The following is a 19,307-nucleotide window of genomic DNA, read 5'->3' on the forward strand; positions in this document are numbered from 1 at the left end:
TCAGGTGCTTGTAACTCCTGGGTCACTGCTGGAATTCCATTTAGCTGCATCTGAGTGTCATCCATGTGGTTCGTGTTTGAAGAAAAAGGACCAGTCATAGTTAACTCCTAACCTTGTTTGTAATTCTTTAAAAAATCAGACTGACTACTTTAACTTCCAACCTTGTTAGTAATGTAAAAAAAAAAAAGGACACTACCACTACCTATTAGCCACGTTAGCATATTTAAAGCAACACTCTCAAAATCCCTTCAACAGCAATAAACACAACCAGAATTAATCTATAAGGCACTTTGGATTTAAAGATGCACTGTCGTTTTTTGGAAAAAAAAAAAAAAAATCAGGCTTTTAATTGTCCTTTACCGTGCGAAAAATGGGGCAACTTAAATTATAATGTTTAAGCATAGAAATATTGACGTTTATGTGGAAAGATCTACCTTTGTGGATACATACCCCGACATCTGACCTGAATCTGTGCCGTTTTTATTCACTGTACACATAAACCGCTCGGAAACTAACAGTTTTAATTAACTGGACTCATTTAAAAAGAGCTCAATATATTTGCTACATTTGGATAAAACTTTAGATTCTCACTGTTTAAGTTTGTGTAGCTCCTGACAGCTTTATAACTGTGAAATACTGACGGCTTTCTCCTGCAAATAGATTTAAGGCTCAGCCTGGCAGAAATATGGTGCAAATAGATATTGATTAGTTTTTTCCGAGACTAATGGATCTAGAATGTGTCCCCTGTGTTCTCTGAAGGTGGATTATTTGTGTTCTCATCAAGTTTTTTATTTGGTGTTTGATATTTATCCCAAATGTTAATGATAAGTATGATTAACTGTCATGATTGCTTAAATAGAGGAGTTGTCATAACCTGATAATCAAGAGCCTACTATCTTTGTTTGGCTGTAATTTTCTCCAACAAAGAATTTGAGAATCTTAATCAGCATATTATTACACACACAAGGGCAAAAACATTTTTAACCAGGGAGGATTTCATGCTGTAACGGAGCTTGTAGTGTTGTTCAGCATTAATAAAATTTTCCAACCTTGTTTGAAAAAGTTTTCACTTGAATTGATGCCACGGTCGTCATTTCTGTGCTGTTTCTAGAGGTTTTATTTCAGTAAGTTTGTACCCCTCTTGCGACAAATTTGCAGGCAATCATATTCCATTGCTCTCATGTTTCCACACACTCACTGTTTCTTTCTTTTTTTTTTTTATTAGATCACATAAAACAAAACACACCATCAAATATCCAGCGTTTTGGGATGCAGTGGTTCGCTTCGATATGCATGGCGGGATTTGCAATGTGGCGCTTTCTTTGGGAGTCATCATTCTTTGTCTGCCGTTTCTATGCCCCCCCACTAACAGCATCCACTCATCTGCACCACTCCGTCAGCAGCTGTGGTATCTGCAGCTCCGGTATCTCTATCCCTAACAACCTTGGTAAATTTGAAGCAGGCAGGAATCTTCCAATAAGTCTGACCAAGGCTGAATCAATGGAACAGCTCCCTGTATATGAAAAAAAAAAAGAAATTAGATACAGCTACAACAAAATTAAATATTCATAATCTATCCAAACTGTTTGCTACACAATTTGTATAGATTATATATAATGTATGATAAGGGATACAGTTTATGTTTAACAAATGCAGCTAAATCCCATTTCTGAGATGAAATGACACAGAATGGCAGATCGATCAAACATTACAGTCCCACTAAACCATTAAACATTAAAATTTCTCCCCTAGTAGTAGCTCCCATACACTTTGTTTTACAAGAGAGATTTTGTCAACACAGTTTAGCCTTTTTTAACTTAGTTTTAGTCATTGCATTCATGGAAATTTCCCCAGGCCTAACACATTCAATTAGTTTTTAATTTTTATTTTTCAAAATGTTTGTTATGAAAGCTTCAAAATTAAATTTTTCTGTAATACAAGTTCTATTAATACTTATAAATTCACTAACACTACATTTAGATTTGCTGCTGCTATACACCTCATTTTGTAGTGGTACCAGGGGTCTGAAACTGGCGGCCCGCGGGCCGTTTGTGGCCCCCGCCAATATCTACTTCAATGTCTACTAAGCAAAATCTTCTGCATGTCCATGCGTCTTTGATAATAGCTTTGTATTTGCTTTGTGATGTTTCAGCTTTCTTTATGCTTAAAACTTTACATTTGCTATTGTCGTTGGATCTGGTCGTCAGAAAAGTCCTTAGCAACAGTTGCTAGTGTCGTTAGCTCCTGTCATTTTACAGGACATGCAGAAGATATTGCTTAGTAGTACATAGACATAAACAAATGTTCAATAAACTTGTCCAGTAGACACAGACAATGGACCAAAGATATAGACAGTGGACACAAAAACGTATTTTTGGCACAAATGGAACCCCATACAACCCATTCTCAAACAGACTCTGCTTTCAGTGGCCCCAAATCGAGTTTGAGAACCCTGATTTACATAATTCAGGTAAATCCTGCTTTTGCCAGCAATCACAGATACCATATAGAGAAGCATTTTACATATCAAGATTGCAAAATTGCATTGAACACTCTCATATGATGTTGTTTCAACTGTATTGCCACACTGTCAGCCACACACTGTAATATTGTTTAAAACTTGAACTGCTTTATAGAGTAAGAGCTAAAGCACTATTTCAAAGAGGATTTCTGTCAAAACCTTTTTGAAGAAGGCATTTTTTTCTCCTTTCAGTGAGGCTCTGGCAATATCCCAATAAATATATCTTTGGTATTCTTGGAATAGTGCCTCATGTGAAGTGGATGAAGTGTATGCTCTGCTGTATGCAGCTACTGCCAAGTTATCATGCAGCCCTCAGACAAATATAGCCTCTCAGAGACTAAATGCTACAGTCACCAGGCTTTACTTGTGCTTATATCTTTTGGAAGGCTTGCCTGTCATATACAGATATTGAAATGGAATTTTTAAAACAATGATTTATTGATAATTCTTGGAAAACAACAAGATTTAAGAAATACAATATTTTCCTAATGATGAAGAAAATAAACAGCATTACAAATCGTCTTTGTGTCTTTACTAAACTACTAACTTCCATATTAAATTGCTTTTACTGGTGTTCGTTGTTTATTTTAAATATTCAAATGGTGTCTTTAAGCTATCCAGCAGCAAAACAAATGATATAATAAATAATGAAAGTATCATTTTAGGGGGTCATACTATTTATTTTTCAATAAAACAACGCTTTCACAGTTTTTTTTTTTTTTTTTTTTTTTTTTTTTATGCAACTCAGATTTTTGCCATTTTGACAATGCAACTATGTTTATCAGCATGTTGCACATGGAAGGTTGGGTGTTAAAATGCAGCAAGCGAAGTCTGACAATCTGTTTTGCTCAGCGTGATTATAAATCTGATCACCAGAAGGAGCTAAATTCTGTTAGTCCAGAAAAACAAACTAGCTTTCTCTCTGTGGGATTCTTCCAGTCAGCTGAATTCTGCCAAATGTCTTCATCCAATTTGATTTTATTCCTTTAATTATAAGTACTGAGAAGCGATCTGAATGTCTCACAAGTGCTGAGAAATTTACTTGCTCTAAATGTACACTGGGGCTCCTCTTTTTAACAGTTTTCATTTTCCACTTAATGCGTTGTTGTGTCTCGGTGGAATATTTTTAAGTTTCCACACAAAGACCGGACTTCAACATATCTTTATAAATAAAAATGGTGAGATGCAGTGAAGGTTCCTATTTGTGTGATGTGGGGATTCCTCACACTCGGAACAGGTAGATGACATTTGTGATGAACTGGTCAAACAAGACGTCGACCTGCTGAAATTTGCCAGCTGTAACCCGCCTGTACCTGCCTGTCAGGCTGGGTTCTGGATTGGCATCAAAACATTTGTCAGAAGAAGGTCAGCGACACTTCATGTTCACCGGTATGAGCCATCGCGGGGAGAATTTATTTATTTTTTTTCCGGTATGCTGTTTACCAATCAAGTAACCACATAAAGAAAGAGAAGCTAATCTTTTTAAGGAGTGATTACCTTTGAAAAGCCTTTTAAAGCAATCCACGCATACAGTTATTGATGATGCCCTTTGACATGCTTCGGGAATACAAGTTCATCAGATTAGACTGACAAACTACCTCTGTCTGTACTCAGGCTTGATAGATGAAGCCGCGATGCAGTCCCTCTGTTCTGCCTGTCTGTTAACTGGAAGGTCTCCATTTGTTTTGAGTGAGATTAGTGATGTAGGACATTTATAACGCTTGTCAGCCTCCTCCTGTTTTGGGTCGATGGAGGGTTAAAGATTCAGCCTCAAGGTCAAGACTGTTAGTGTCTTTTGCATGCGCTTCTCTTAAGGGAACGCTGAAAATAATTGGTTATTAGCAAAATTGGAAAATACTTTTTTCTCAAATTTCTGTCACTGATATTAAAATTGTTTTAATATTTTTATACCCACAGGACATTTACAGTTTTATGCAGTCTTAAAATTCCATGACAAAATATTTTTTTAATCTTTTGTAAGAATGTTCCAGGTTGTCTTTAAATTGTTGAGTATACAGTTTTTAGCAAATACAAAAAAAAAAAGAAAAAAAAAAAGGTTGTTTGCTAGGACATAGTGAGTTGTGGCTTGGAGTGTTTGTGAATAGCAAGCCCACCCCCACTTCCCGTTATCCATCTGCTTACATTCCCTCACACCCCAACCTAACATTGTGAGTGCAACAATATTAGAACTATCCAGCCGTACAGTTTTGAGCCAGATCCCAGCTCAGATGAGGAAAACGATACCCGGCTCGCGATATGATATGTATCACGATATATCCAGATCTATTTGCTTCTACGTCACATCGACAAGTTTTTTCCATCTGGATTTTATTTTTTTGCTCCTGATTCACAATAATTTGAATAAAAAATACTCAGAATCATAACTTTCATCTTAATTTTTTTATATATATGTTCTCTATTATGAGTAAAAATACCACAAGAGTATGTTAAAAATACCGAAAATATATTTTTAATTGGAGTGGGTCTTTAATGCCTTAAATACAATTAGCAAAAAGGTTACATTTTATTTATTAAATAAGGCTAAACATATTAGCTCGGGTGGCCCTGCAATAGACTGGCGACCTGTTCAGGATGTACCTCGCCTTCACCCAACAGTAGCTGGGTTGGCCCCAGCAACCCCGTGACATCAAAAGATACGGTGGATTCTAAAGTGGATTCTAGCAATAGTGAATCAAAATGAATTTATACAACAGGCAAACAAAGAAAAGACCTGCTCTCATTTTGAATATTTATTGGGCAGAAGTCCCAGATAGTAAACCAATAACACAAGCTGAAGTTTTGCTTTGGAGTTGGCACATACACCTCTGCTTTTACCCTCAGAGCTGTCTTTTTTATGTCAGGGACTGTACATCTCAGCTCCCACACGACTTTTTTTTTTTTTTTAACCACTGATCTTTCAAAAGCCTATGCTACATTCTCTCACCTGCTTCTGAAGTTGTTTTACTGCCAGCCGGAGCTGCATATCACTGAGCCACAGCTGGTTAATTTGGTTTAATGAGTGGAATGATGAGTGGAATCTGGTTGGGGGGAAAAACCCCAAGCAAGGAGAGCAGGCAGGCAGGCTGCTGACTGAACAGAAAGCTCAATATTTGCCTTTAGTATGATGGACTCATTTGAACATGTTGAACTGGAGTTAGGTGCCGACTTGTTGTTCACAACCTTAACAGCTCACTGCCTGCTGGCTCGAGTGTTTTGTGTGTTTTTTTTTTCAGATTTTAGCGTTGTACAGTGGCAGCATGTGGGATTGTTTGAAAGGCAGAAATTTAAGGTTTAAAAAAGAAAACTTGCTTCTCTTTTAGTCGATTCACTCGAAACAACACATGTATGGGATATCACTAAGGGTGTGTATTGGCAAAAGCCTTACGATTAGATGCATATCATAATACCCAACTCGCAATATGATATGTATCACAATATATCCCAAAACTGTACCAGAAACAAATTTTGACTTAGAAAAAAACTCTACCAGAATAGTACTTAATTGTAATTGTAAAATGAATTGTATCCAATGCTAAGCTCATTAGATACATATAGAAGTTGCTTTTACCAAAGCAATTCATGGTGTAATAAATAATTCATTAAATATCACCATGTCAGCATTTTAAATCAATGAAAGTATCGACAAATAAAGTATTGGGATATATCGCCAAATTGATTTCTTTCTACACCCCTAGATACCCCATAGTGCATGAGTACGAGGTACAACACATGTACTATAGGATATCATGCTGTTGCGTGATATCCCATAGTACATGAGTTGTATCTCGTTTTCCTCCTTCAGGTAACAGAAGTTATAGCTAAAACATTTTTTTTATTTATTTATTATTTTAAATTTTCAAATAAAATTGTATGTTTATACATGCATTGTTAGACTTGCTATTTATGTGCTTTTACTTTTTACCTAAACCTTTACCTATTTTTTCATTTTTATTTTTTTTAGCAATAGCAATGTATTTCTTCAACATATTTTTTAGTCTTTATAAAAGCTTAAAATAAAGTCAAGATTCAAGCTGCATCGATATTTTGTCACTTGGTGTCACATCTTCCTTGTTAATTTTACCATCAGGTAAACACTCATGACATGCCTTTCTGATTTTCAAAAATATTTCACTCATGTGAATAAATGTTTACCATAGTTTGCTCAGAGGAGGTGAAGTTAATCTGGGAGAAATTGCTCGGCGTCTCTAATTAAATTTCCAAACCATAGAGAACGTCAATCGGCTTTTCAGTAGAGAGGAAAATAAATAAAAAAAGTTGGACTCCAGCCGTTCTTGGCCTCTGTTGCTTTGGTTTCCTATATAAATACCCACAATAATCAGAAAGTCAATTGGAAGCATGTAGTCAGAACAGAGAAATAACAAGTCCCTATTGTTTTTCTTTGTTTTGGTGACAGGTGCTGTTTTGTGTTTGGTATACACAGCATCTCAGAGGAAATGAAGCTCAGGTTCAGGATGAAAAGAAGATAACGTCTCAGAAATCCTTTAACTGGAAGAGTGGATGACATGAGTGCGGTAATAGCAGATGGATAGCGCTTTGATCTACGGTTGGGGAGGAGAAGTCGATTGAGTGGCTGTGATCAGAGATTCATCAGTTAAGCACTTGAACTGTATATTGACTAGGGTGTATTTGACCAGCACAAACAACCTAACGCGCTATCCTTTGAATAGCTGTGGCAATAATCATATTTAGAAGGCTCTTTTCCAAGCACACATGAGATCATGTAAACACGTAAACCCGCCACATACACACACACACACGGATAAGAAGAATAAACTATACCCTTTAAATAAAAAAGTCTTAAAGTGTCACAAAGAAAATATAACAAGTAAAAAGTCTTGGATGTACCAATTCTGAATCTGTCTGGACATGTCTTTACGAAGCTCTTCCATCCTGCACTTGTTAGTTATTATTGTTGCCTACACCTGGTTATCCATATAACAGACATCTTTAAACAGCCAGACTGCAACCTCTCCACCATCACCAAGACCAAAGAGCTGTCAAAGGACACCAAGGCCAAGATCGTACACCTGAACAAGACTTGGTTTAACCAATCTACAATAAGCTTAGTGAGAAGAAATCAGCTGATGGAGTGATCAAAAATGGAAGAAATTAAAGAACATTGCTAAATTCTCTCCGCCTGGATGTCCACGTGAGATCTCACCTGATGAAGGTAAAAATTATCTTTAGATGGTTGTGGAAACAGCCCAAAATGACAAAGGGGAACTGGTCAGTGACCTGAAGAGAGCTGGGTCCACAAAAACCAAGGTTACTAAAGCCTTGTTTCCACTGAGCGGTCCGGTCCGATATTTTGAGCGTTTCCATTGTAAAATAGAAGCATTACACAGTACAGAGACATACCTCTAGAGGGCCTCAATTGGTTGTAGGTCCATTCAAAATGGAACGGAACAGTTTGGGCGGTGCTGCTGTAACCACCCGTTGATTGTAGAAAGCGATGTTAACATTAGAAAGTGTCAATATAGCGCTCATTTAAGCTAACGTTTCAAATGTTTGTAAGCGGGTTTCGGGTTTTTAAGGTTTCCTGTGAACTCTTTTGGTCAGGAGTCTATACTGAAAATGCCTGAAAACAACAGCAAGGCCTGGTCTGCGGTGGAACTGCAAACGTTCCTGTCATCCTTGGTGACGATGTGATACAGGGTTAACTAGCTGCACGCTAGCAATCTACACCACGCATGCGCCGTGAAAACAAACCGCTCAGTGGAAGTGAGGCTTAACTGAGTGGATACGCGCGGCAGAATGAACTGGACCGTACCGTACCACTCCTTAATGTACCGTACTGGACTTGTCAGTGGAAACGAGGCGTAATAGTCAGTCTCTGGACCTGCTGAGAGTTGAATGTCCATGTTGCTTAGCATAAAAATTCCAAAACATCACAGCTCTTGAGAAGATCTGAATGGGAAAGTAAACTTTTATTATTGACTGAATACTTATTTTCTGCACACAATGTGATTTCTTGATTTTTTTTTTCACATTCTGTCTCTCACAGTTGAAAAGTACTTATGCTCAAGATTTCAGACTTTTCTCATTTTTATATATATAAGTCCAGTACACATGTGTGTATCAGTATCAGCAGTATATTAAAAAAAAATCTGTAAATGTTATAAATAGTTCATTCCCTAGTTCAAGAATATAATAATTTTAGCATAAAGATTCAGTCTGGAATGGAAAAGAAGGGAGGAGCAAAAAACCTGAATTAACACAGGAAAGCTCTTCTCATTTGAACTTAGAATACCTCATTTTGAATCGAAGCAGATTGATTTCACGTTTATTAAAGGTAACGGCTCTCAGTTTTACTGAATCCTCAGTTGGTTAAGGATTTTCCCTCCGCTAAAGAGCTTACAGGGAGGTAGCAAAGGTATGATAGGTGCATTCATCTTGGCTATCCATTCTTTTCCTTTCAGTGTCACATTTAGAGGAGAAATTATCATGAAATCCTCATGAATATTAGAGGCAAAAAGAAATTCTCTCAATTCTGACAAGTCAGTAATTTTGAGATCAGACAGCTGAGCGAGCGAGACGTCTGGCAGCTGGTTGTCACTCGAGTCGCTTAAGGGAAGAGATTTTATCACGTTAGACAGTGGAACCCAGTGTGCATCTTTGTGGTTTTCCCAGTGATCATCTCACCTTCCAACACAATCCCAAACCTGTGAATTATATTTACTTTAAAATCTAATATCAGCCTTTTTTGAGAGCAAAAAAGACTTACTAGTAAACCAAAACATAAATAATATAAAAAAAAATTAATGCATTACTTGAATAAGAATGATACACCTTTAAGTGTTTCTTGAGACTCTTTAGCCTCTTTCAAGCCAAAAGCATTAACTTTTCACTAGTAGGTGGTTCAAGCGTCTTGCTGTCCTTCCATGTGTTGCTTTGTTCATAATACACATGGCTTTTATTTGCCGTGTTGCCATGGTTGCAGCGATCCCACAGACCTGTGTGTGTGACATCCTGGTGGCTCAGCTGGATGGTGTGTAATCAGGATACGCTGCATCCAACGGGGACGCACCCTCAAGTAGTTCCCTCCAATACACTTTCAAAAAATTATCTTAAGAAGAAAAATAAGAAGTAGCTTCTGTTTCAGTGCTGCTCATCCTCAGGAATCTGCTTTTAATACGTGGGGGAAAAGAGGGCAGCAGATATCGGAGCGAGTGACATGATGGTTAGCGACCCTGTGCGAGTCAATGTGCAGACTCACAGGGATATAGCAGAAGTCTTATCAAAAGCAGATGCAGGCTGGCGTTTGACTTGAGGGGTAGTGTTTCTCTCAGGATGGCTCCTGTCTCCTCGCTGGCTTGGCATATGCTTGTGAGCCTACAGCACACCGTGATGCAAGCTCACTTTAATACAGCACCAAAGAAGGGACTGGATGTACAATTCCTTTTTGTGACAGAGAGACCCGACTACTGTGGACGGAATTCTATAAAAGACATTGAAGTTTAAAGCATTTCTATCTTCCTCAAGTTGGCTGTATACCTCAAAATCGAAGCCATTTTTCATTTAGTTTTTGCTTCTCTTTCTATGGTTTCATACTCTCTGCTTTTGATGAATGTAATTTGATATTTAAGAAAAGTTAAAAGGTTGTTGGAGCCATCCAGCGTGGCATTTCAAACAAGCTTCCTTTGAGGCTGCCGTTGGATTCCCGAGTCTCCAAAGAGGTTCAGGTGAATGTTAAATGAAAGCTGGGCAATACACTGAAAAGCAGAAAACGTGGTTTTAAATGTAGCCTTATTTCCTACATTTATTTTCTAGCTTTCTCAGTTTCAAAAGATCACAGATCTGCTCTTGTAAATGTTTAGATGCACTCGCTGTGAGGGTGTTTTTGCATGGAAATACGGAGCGCCCATCCCCCATTGCCTATCCTGCTCATTTTTCTGAGGTATCTGACAGGTTTTTCCAAGCAACTTGGACAGCTTGTCACGGTTCTGGATTTAGGCTGTCTTGGTTACTTCAGCTTCTTGATGTCATCCCAGACTGAGATCTGGGCTCAGTGAGGCCAAATACCATCTGCTGCAGAAACGTTTGCAACATAAAGAGGTTACTAATGACTGCAGCTGTATATGCAGAGTAGATGTCCTGCTGCTGAATACATTTTGGATGAATTTGATGCTATTCATGCAAATGTAAGCATCTTGAGTGTGCATGCACAATTAGGGGAATCTGAGTCAAAACAAAACTTGTGAAGGTTTGGGGATGTGTGCAGAGCTGATCCACCCTGTGCAGTTTTCATCAAAAGTAAAAATGTAAATATGGAGTTAAATCAAAGTTTTGAGCATTATATTATATGAGAACTAAAAGTGTGTAATGGCAAGAGTCAGGCAATACAATATATATTCCAATATGTGTCTCGCAATACGATTTGTATCGTGATGTATCCCAGAACATTTAACACAAGCTGGTGTTGCTCTGGTGTGGTGTATAACGATACAGGTATCACCAATGAAATATTGCGATATATTGCCGAATCGATTTTCTTCCCTACTCTCTCCTGGTTGGCGAAAGCGGTTGTATGTTGACTTAGTTTGAGTCAAACCAATCACTGCTATGCTACGGTCACTAATACAGCAGCCACCGGTGCGATGGGGAGGCATTGGCAAAACCTTCAAGATTTCATGCCCAATTTATTTTTCAATTGTTGGCGTGGTCATAAATGTAGATGGTGGCAATCAGGTGGTCATCAGGCACGTAGAATAGCACGCTTTTTATATACCATCGGACTACCGGACAGCTGGCAGCCGGTGCCACTTTATATGGACGCCCTGCGTCTGGAGACAGACGCCCAATTTTGTAATGCTGTCATCCATCCTTGTTACCTCAAAATGTGCCCGGGTGGCCACTGATTGATGGCCACTCTGGACATCGAAAAATTTCAACTTTTTTTTTATAACCTTGCTTAGTGTGTAAAAATGCAACCACTTGCTGAATTTACAAAAAAAAAAAAAATTGCGCTTAGGTCACCGCGCTGTGGTATTTTACACATTCTCACTCCCAAATTGTCATATATGAACAAATGGTTCCAGCCTCCTGTGTGTCACTTTTTAGGTGTCTCCAACTTGCTTGTGCTGTTTTACTGGCTGTTCTCCTTAAATCACGGGTCCCCAACCCTCAGGACACAATACTGGACGCCCTACCAGATGCAGTGATGAATGCTGAACCAGTACCAAGTTAGGGTTAAGGTACCGGTATTGGGTTAGGGTACCAGGTTGGGAACCCCTCATTAGCATATGAATTTTTTCCATTTCTGTGGCCTAGTACCAAGCGGCCTTTGGACCAGTAGGTTCACGGCCTGAAGGTCGGGGACCCCTGATTTAATGGGATCAGGCAACCCTTTAAAAATCGATGAGTTGGGGAAACCCAAAATGTCAAACCATACGTCCACCATACGTCCACATATGATGAGTTGGGAGTGAGAATGGACCGTAGCCTCACTTACAATTTGTGGTTCCAGTTTGGCAGCATTCATATCATGAAACATGGCCATTCAACTGACTTAATTTCGATGGAACTGGAAGTAAACCATCTACCTGGTCCAGTTCTTATACATAGTCAATGATTTTAACTCATGACTTTGCAAATAAAAATAGTAAATGGAACCCTTCCATATGATGTGTGCTGTTATTGCACCCAAGCAGTCATTTTTCTCCTTTAATTACTGTGCACAAACCTCAGAGTTCTCTGTCATCAATATCATCCCACTATTTAAACACAGTGCACACTAAAGGCCTTATATTAGTCTGCCCGATTTTTCTTATAATTACTTTGTCTTGTCATTGTTAGGAACTGGCTGTTCAACATGTTGGATCCCACTGCTATAGAATCTTACTGTGACAATTATGTTTACCTCATGCAACAGTGATCCTCACAGGGGCTCCAATTGTGGCTTGTAAATGGATTTTGAGGTAATATGCTAATAAGTCAGATAAAGTTATAAAAGCCGTGTGGCAGGTGATGAAATGCTTCAGCAAGCATATTACTTACTTGAGAAAATCAATGTAGATGTACCATGAAAAGTAAAGATCAGGCAGGATTTAGAATATAAATATAATGAGATTTATTCGCTGATGGCTTCCTATTTTAATACCCCTTTCACTCAGCTTAGCTGTGCATGCATTTCAACAAATAAACGCTACCGACTTGAGGAAATGCGTCAAATGTGAACATTTTTATCTACCAAAGGCACAAATATAGTCTCCGTATTCCAAAATAAAAGCATTCTATAGTGACGTGAAGTGACTTTAAGCTGAAATGACAAAAGCACAGAGCGTTGACGTAAATAGCAAGAGTTTCTTATTTAAAAAAAAAATAAAAGTACTTTGACTAAAATCTCAATGTATTATAGCAGAGAAGATGAAAAGGTTTTACATCAAGCTAGAGGTGAACAACTATAGCCTAATAGAAAAAATTAATATAAATTCTTTGGTGAATAATTTAGTGACATATTATCCAGCAGTTTGCATAAGATAATTAAACAGTTACTGTTCTGAACAGTGAAAATCTCACGATATTAGGTGCTAATCCTTGGTTGTATTCGCAAGATTTGGAGGTGGTCTGTGAATAATTATCGTAGTCGGAGCTTACTTGTTAAGAAGCTTAAAAGTGCTATGAGCTGAAGTTTAAGCCGGCTTAGTGAAGGAAATCTGATACTATTGACCACATGTTTACACACAGATGTTTTTTGGGGCCTGTTAATACATTTTTGGGGGGAACCTAGAATTCAATAGACAGAAAAAGTACAAGTGGAAATCAGCATGATGGACTGAGCTGTCGTCGTCTCCCATGTCACATCCTGTAAAATATTGGACGTGATTTCAGCGGTAGCAGTTTGGGGCAGACACTCTCGGCTTGCCATGTGTAGGTTATTCATGCAGCCGTCACTCTGACATCTTAATGACAGTGTTTCTCTTTCTTTTTTAATGTTCTGCTTAAAAGAAGGTAAAACGCCGGTGACCTCCCCCCTCTACGCCAGCTTCTCCACACAGTGACAGTTAGAAACATACATGTATAATGGCCTTGTAGCCGCCGTTGCCTTTTAAAGATTTTCAGATTTTCCGAGTCATTACCTTTGAGAGATGTGCACCAGTAAAGAGTGAAATATCCTGTTGGAGTGGAGTGTTCCATACCTGCATTGACTCACCCAGAAGGAGACCTTGTCTTTGTCGGTAAATCAACACGGCCCGTGTGTCTTGTGGCTGCACACAAGAGGGAATCGTTGGCAGGTCCCATCCTTCAGGCTTGCCTTTGTCCTCCACAAAGAGGTCTGTTTCCAATGGTTACTGGAGCTGACGCATACCTGGAAGGTGTTTCAGCAAAGCCTTAGTGTTTCCACTCTAATGAAATACCTGCAGTGACATAGTATTCCACACTTTCAATTCCTGGTTTTAAATTTCAAAGCTTGTTTGTCCACACTGTTTCTTCTTAAGAGAATGCTAAGAATAAACATCTCTGTTTCTAGGATATGAATAGTCCACTGTTTCATGTTACCTAATATACCAATCAGCTTCACTTTGTAATATTTTGGTCCAGATTTCACCTACTATTTACCCTTAAAGCCACGTATTTTTTTTCCCAATTTAGACTACATTTCCTTCCTTCACGCCTTGTTTCAGCAGACTCCGTGGGCTTCTTTTAATGGCTGAATTGAAGGAGCTTAAAAGGAAGCCTAATTTGGAACACTTTGTCTGCTAACAGAGGGGGAAAATCTCCATCTGGACCATTTCACAAGGACCGAACATCAAAGGGGATGCTGGATCATTTATATCAATTCATCACACAGGTCTATAGCGTTTTGTGTCTGGATCAAGAGGCGAAATGTTATTTTGGAGCTCTCTCTGACTGAATCTTCTATGCAGGGTGGAAGACATATTTGAGTTTTGTTTAATAATGAATATTGAATTGTTTTCAGATTAAACTTTGCTGAGATGAAAAAATGGCCCCAAGCAAATGAGTCTGGTTAATGCATTTTTGTCCCCTTGTGCTGCACTTTGTACATAACATCTTTTGACATTGTTCTGTAGGCTAAACTCAAATAAAAGTAGCTCTTACCTAATTTTAAAGACAAATTCTAAGCATTTTTTAATTTTTATTTAATTTATTGACTGCAACATTTTACATTAATACCTTTTAATTTCCAAATAAAATCTGAAAAATTGCTTTTCATGCCTCCTGCAGATGCTATGTGTTCTCTTTAAGTAGCCTCCCAACTGCTTTCTGCTGATAATAATTATGCAGGAATGCAGCTTGCAGAGCTAGAATAACGACGTGATCAGATTTCACAGATTTCCTGTATCTTGCTGCAGGAGGACCACGAGAGAGCTCAATTGCATGGGGAGAAATTTAACTCTCTAACCGTCTAGTTTCATTTAAAGCCACCACATTGGAGGTGTGGAGAGACAGAAGAAGGTGCATTTTTAAACCCCGCTGCTGCACTCCACTGCTCTGAAGCTTTGCTCCAACCTTAAGAGATAAAGTCACACTGTATTCATTATTAAACAAATGCTTCTCAAGGACGACATCTGTGCAAATTGGTATGCCGATAGAGCGGAAGTTACTTGCCAGCAAAGAGTGAAGAATTAAGTATAAAAGCGAATTCTGGCTTTTCTTTGTGCACTTTAAGGACACGACTTTCTACTGCCACAATGTTAGTGCACACATTTAAATGATAAAGCTGCAGCATTAACAGGTAGCAGTCTGGTTAAAGAAATCTTCATTTATATTTTTCCTTAATCTAAACCAACATATTGCAACAATTCGATTCATAATTGATTTGATTTGACCAATTTGATTCATAGTCGATATTAATTAGTTTTGAACAATCCGATTCACTGAACTGCAATCGACCCAGGACATCTTTAGTAAAAAATTCAACCAGTGTGACTCATAGATAAATACCTGGTACTGAAAAGTGTAGGTGAAGTTCCAGATTCCTTTTATTTCTTCCAAGATAATCAAATGTTTGTAGAAACATTAGAAACTTCTAATTCTGGACATTGATGTCTGCAGCCAGGTCCTCTTGGAAAACTTGCCTCAGATTGATCGATCTGGTTTTATTGTAGGAACATAAATTGATTTAAGACCCACTCTAATGAAAATTGTGTTTTTATGTTCTTAACATGTTCTTTCTAGCACTTTTTCTCATAACATATGTAAAATAATTTACAAGTAAAACTGCATTTCCGAATATTTCTTTATTCAAATTGTATTGGATCAGGAGCAGATAAAAACCTGCGATTTGAAAAAGCTCCAGTGTGTGACGCAGCGACTGCCATCAGCGGGCCAGTCCTGCTGCTCCACTCCACTTCTAAATCCTCTACTTGCAGACAAATAGATCCATTAACGTCTTCATTTTCTTCATCTGGCTCAAAAGTGTACCACTTGATAGCTCTGATATTGCCCCCCCTTTTTTTTTTTTCTTTTTTTTCTGGTACACTAAGGTTAGCGTTGGCTTGTGAAATGCTACAAGCTAACAGGAGGGAGAGTAAACAAAAATGTATTCTAAGAAATAAGTGAAAGGCTAACTGTTGCTCTCATGAATGAGACGCTTCGAGCTTCAAACAAGTGCATACTTTATTGGTGTCTTTGACACAACCGTCCAAAGTATGCACTTGTTTAAGGTTCGAAGCGTCTTGTTTATGACCAAAAGGGCCAGCTACGGTGAAAACTCATTCCTCTTTCAAAGGGGTGCTAACTACAAAAAAATTAACTGTAGACTCCATACAAGTGTGCCGTCGTGTGTGTGCAGCAAAAAAAAAGAAAAAGTATGTGCTTCAACTTAAAAAACGGAAGTTGTTGCACACGTTACAAAAAAAAAGAAAAAGCACAATGAGGGACTGTAGTGCCATATAATGAAGGAATAAAATCTATGATAGTTAAACTACAATGTACACTAAGAAAAGAAAACAGGCTATCATTTACATATTAGGATGGGCTTATGTGGTGCTACAAGCTAACAGGAGAGTGTGTAAACAAAGGAATGCTGGGAAATGGTTTGGAGTGGCTAGTGTTTGTTTGGACTGGCTAGTCTTGGTTTGGAGTGGCTAGCATTCATTGAAGTGGCTACCGTTCGTTAAAAGGGCTAGCGTTCATTGGAGTGGCTAACATTGGTTTTGGGTTGCTAGCATTTATTAAAGTTGCTAGCGTTTGTTGGAGTGGCTAGCATTTGTTGGAGTGGTTAGCGTTTGTTGGAGTGGTTAGTGTTTGTTGGAGTGGTTAGCGTTTGTTGGAGTGGCTAACATTGGTTTTGGGTTGCTAGCATTTATTAAAGTTGCTAGCGTTTGTTGGAGTGGCTAGCATTTGTTGGAGTGGTTAGCGTTTGTTGGAGTGGTTAGCGTTTGTTGGAGTGGCTAACATTGGTTTTGGGTTGCTAGCTTTTATTAAAGTTGCTAGCGTTTGTTGGAGTGGCTAGCGTTTGTTGGAGTGGCTAGCGTTCGTTGAAGTGGTTAGCGTTTGTTGGAGTGGTTAGCGTTTGTTGGAGTGGCTAACATTGGTTTTGGGTTGCTAGCTTTTATTAAAGTTGCTAGCGTTTGTTGGAGTGGCTAGCGTTTGTTGGAGTGGCCAGCGTTCGTTGAAGTGGTTAGCGTTTGTTGGAGTGTCTAGCGTTTGTTGGAGTGGCTAGCGTTTGTTGGAGTGGTTAGCGTTTGTTGGAGTGGCTAGCATTCGTTGGAGTGGTTAGCGTTCATTGAAGTGACTACTGTTCGTTAAAGTTGCTAGGTTTTGTTGGAGTGGTTACCGTTTGTTGGAGTGACTAGCACTCCGTGTGTGTGTAGCTAGCGCTCCATGTTTGTGTGACTAGTGCTCTTGTGTAGACACTCCTCTTAGAGTAAACTTCTTTGGTGGAAGAAGTTTTATTTTGAGTAGGGTTGTGTTACTAAAATTGCTGCTACTACGTTCACGAATAAGAAACACAAATAAATCATGGATTAAACAGCCAAAAGTGTAGTTTCAAGTCTAAGGCTACGTGTTTCAGCTGTCTGTTACACTCCATAACCTGGCTCTGCAGTTTCTATGTTCTCTATTTCCCCTTAACTTTATCAGCCTTTCAAATCAGAGCCCCTTTTTTTGTATTCCACAATTTCTATGTGAAGGAAAATGTCCGTAACTTTCGAGTGGCATTTCAACAACAGTATGCTGAAATGAACAGCCACCGGCTTTATGGATAAGAACCACTTGGGGGCATTTTTGATGCTCAGAAAAGTGTCCTTATCTCCATCGCCATGCAGGCCAGAGTGATATTCAAGAAAATCCCAGCATAAAGTGACATTTTACAAGCACCTCATGAAATAATTAAATTACTTTGCGGAAAAAAGAAATGAGGCGTGACAAACATCTCATTAATTTCCTTCACAGTAGCACAAAGCTTCTCTGAATTTGCCACGTTTGGCAACCTTTAAAAATGATTACAACTGCAGACACAGCCGGATGTTTGTTCAGGGACCACAGGGCAGAGAAGGCTTTGGACTTTGCATGTTACACTAAAACAAATACAAAAAAGAAAGATAATATTAATTTGTGCAGTTTGCCGACAACTGGGTCCTATTTAGCATAGTTATGACTCAGGGGTTAATTAAATAGAAACTTAACAGCTTACCAGTTGTGAATGCTAAGGCAGAATTGTTTTCATCTTGCGAGCTTTTTTAACTGTATGTAATTAAAGCAAAATGCACTCGCGCTGTGAACTGTTTCAGTTCTTTTGGCACGAGTTTCTGCGTCTGTCTGTTGGTGACAATAATTTTCCAACACAAACGCGCCGCTGCTCTGCAAGCAGCATCTCAAAAAAAAAAAAAAAAACATAAACGCACACAGATTAAAATGGAAATGAGGGTTAAGGGGAATGAAGGTCAAGCTGGAAATTGGTTTTGAACTAAGACCTGCTGTGAAGTAAAGGTCACCCAAAGTACAGCCACCAATGAACCCATGATCCTTTTATGTTTTCTATTTCTGCTCTGCTTTCTCTATTTATTTGTGCATTCCAAACTTTTCTCATGAAAGTTGTTTTTATGAAGCAGACTTTTTAAAAAAAAATTGTTTATGGCACCATTTTGTTAATTATTGCATCAGAGGTGCAAAAAACTTTAGTTTAACCAATATATATATATATATATATATATATATATATATATATATAAGTAGTTTTTCTTCTGAAATGTTTGTGAGTTAAATATAATACAGCTTTAGATCAGGAATGGCCAAACTATTCTCTCCGTTAAGCCGCCAAAATAAATTATATTGATAATCCTAATGAATGTTTAATTTTTCCTGTAATTCTGTTGTCTCCTCATAGATGGTGTACTATAATTAACTTTCTAAGTGCAAAAATCATTCTGCATTCATGTGTTGGAAGATTTGTCGTTTTTTTTTTTTTTTGACGTTCATGTGTGTTTTTTGAGTAATTTTTCTGATCATTTGATCATGACAAAGTTAGCATTTTTCTAAGTTGGCCTTTTATCCCTGAGAGAATCAATTGGTTCAATGTGCACTAAAATGAGAAGAAAAGCCACAGTTTTAAAATGAGAACTCCAAAATGTTCAGTTTTAAAGGCCCTCTATCATACTATTATTAAGCCTTTTTAGAGTAAACTAAAAACGTTTCTGTGATAATATATTACATATATTTCTCAGGTGAATTATTGCATCTGGTCCTGGTCTGGCTTTTCTTCAAAATGTTAGAACCCTGATGTAGCCCACGAGTCAAGATGTTTGCCGATCCCTTCTTTAGACCCAGTACTGACCAACATCATTGATTTTTGATGGTT

General features: G+C 38.2%; 1 protein-coding gene and 1 long non-coding RNA gene across 2 annotated transcripts in view; one reads left to right on the plus strand and one right to left on the minus strand.

Moving 5' to 3' along the window:
* The window catches only part of lrfn1 (leucine rich repeat and fibronectin type III domain containing 1), a 183,968-nt gene that overhangs the window by 12,962 nt on the left and 151,699 nt on the right, over positions 1-19,307 (plus strand). The window lies entirely within an intron of this gene.
* On the minus strand, positions 1,211-13,873 carry LOC118599494. The gene is made up of 2 exons (XR_004948873.1): positions 13,695-13,873; positions 1,211-1,513 (listed from the first exon to the last, which is right to left on the minus strand). It is a non-coding gene; the product is annotated as an uncharacterized LOC118599494 (long non-coding RNA).

The sequence above is a fragment of the Oryzias melastigma genome, linkage group LG13 (genome assembly GCF_002922805.2).
Source record: "Oryzias melastigma strain HK-1 linkage group LG13, ASM292280v2, whole genome shotgun sequence".
NCBI classification, from domain to species: domain Eukaryota; kingdom Metazoa; phylum Chordata; class Actinopteri; order Beloniformes; family Adrianichthyidae; genus Oryzias; species Oryzias melastigma.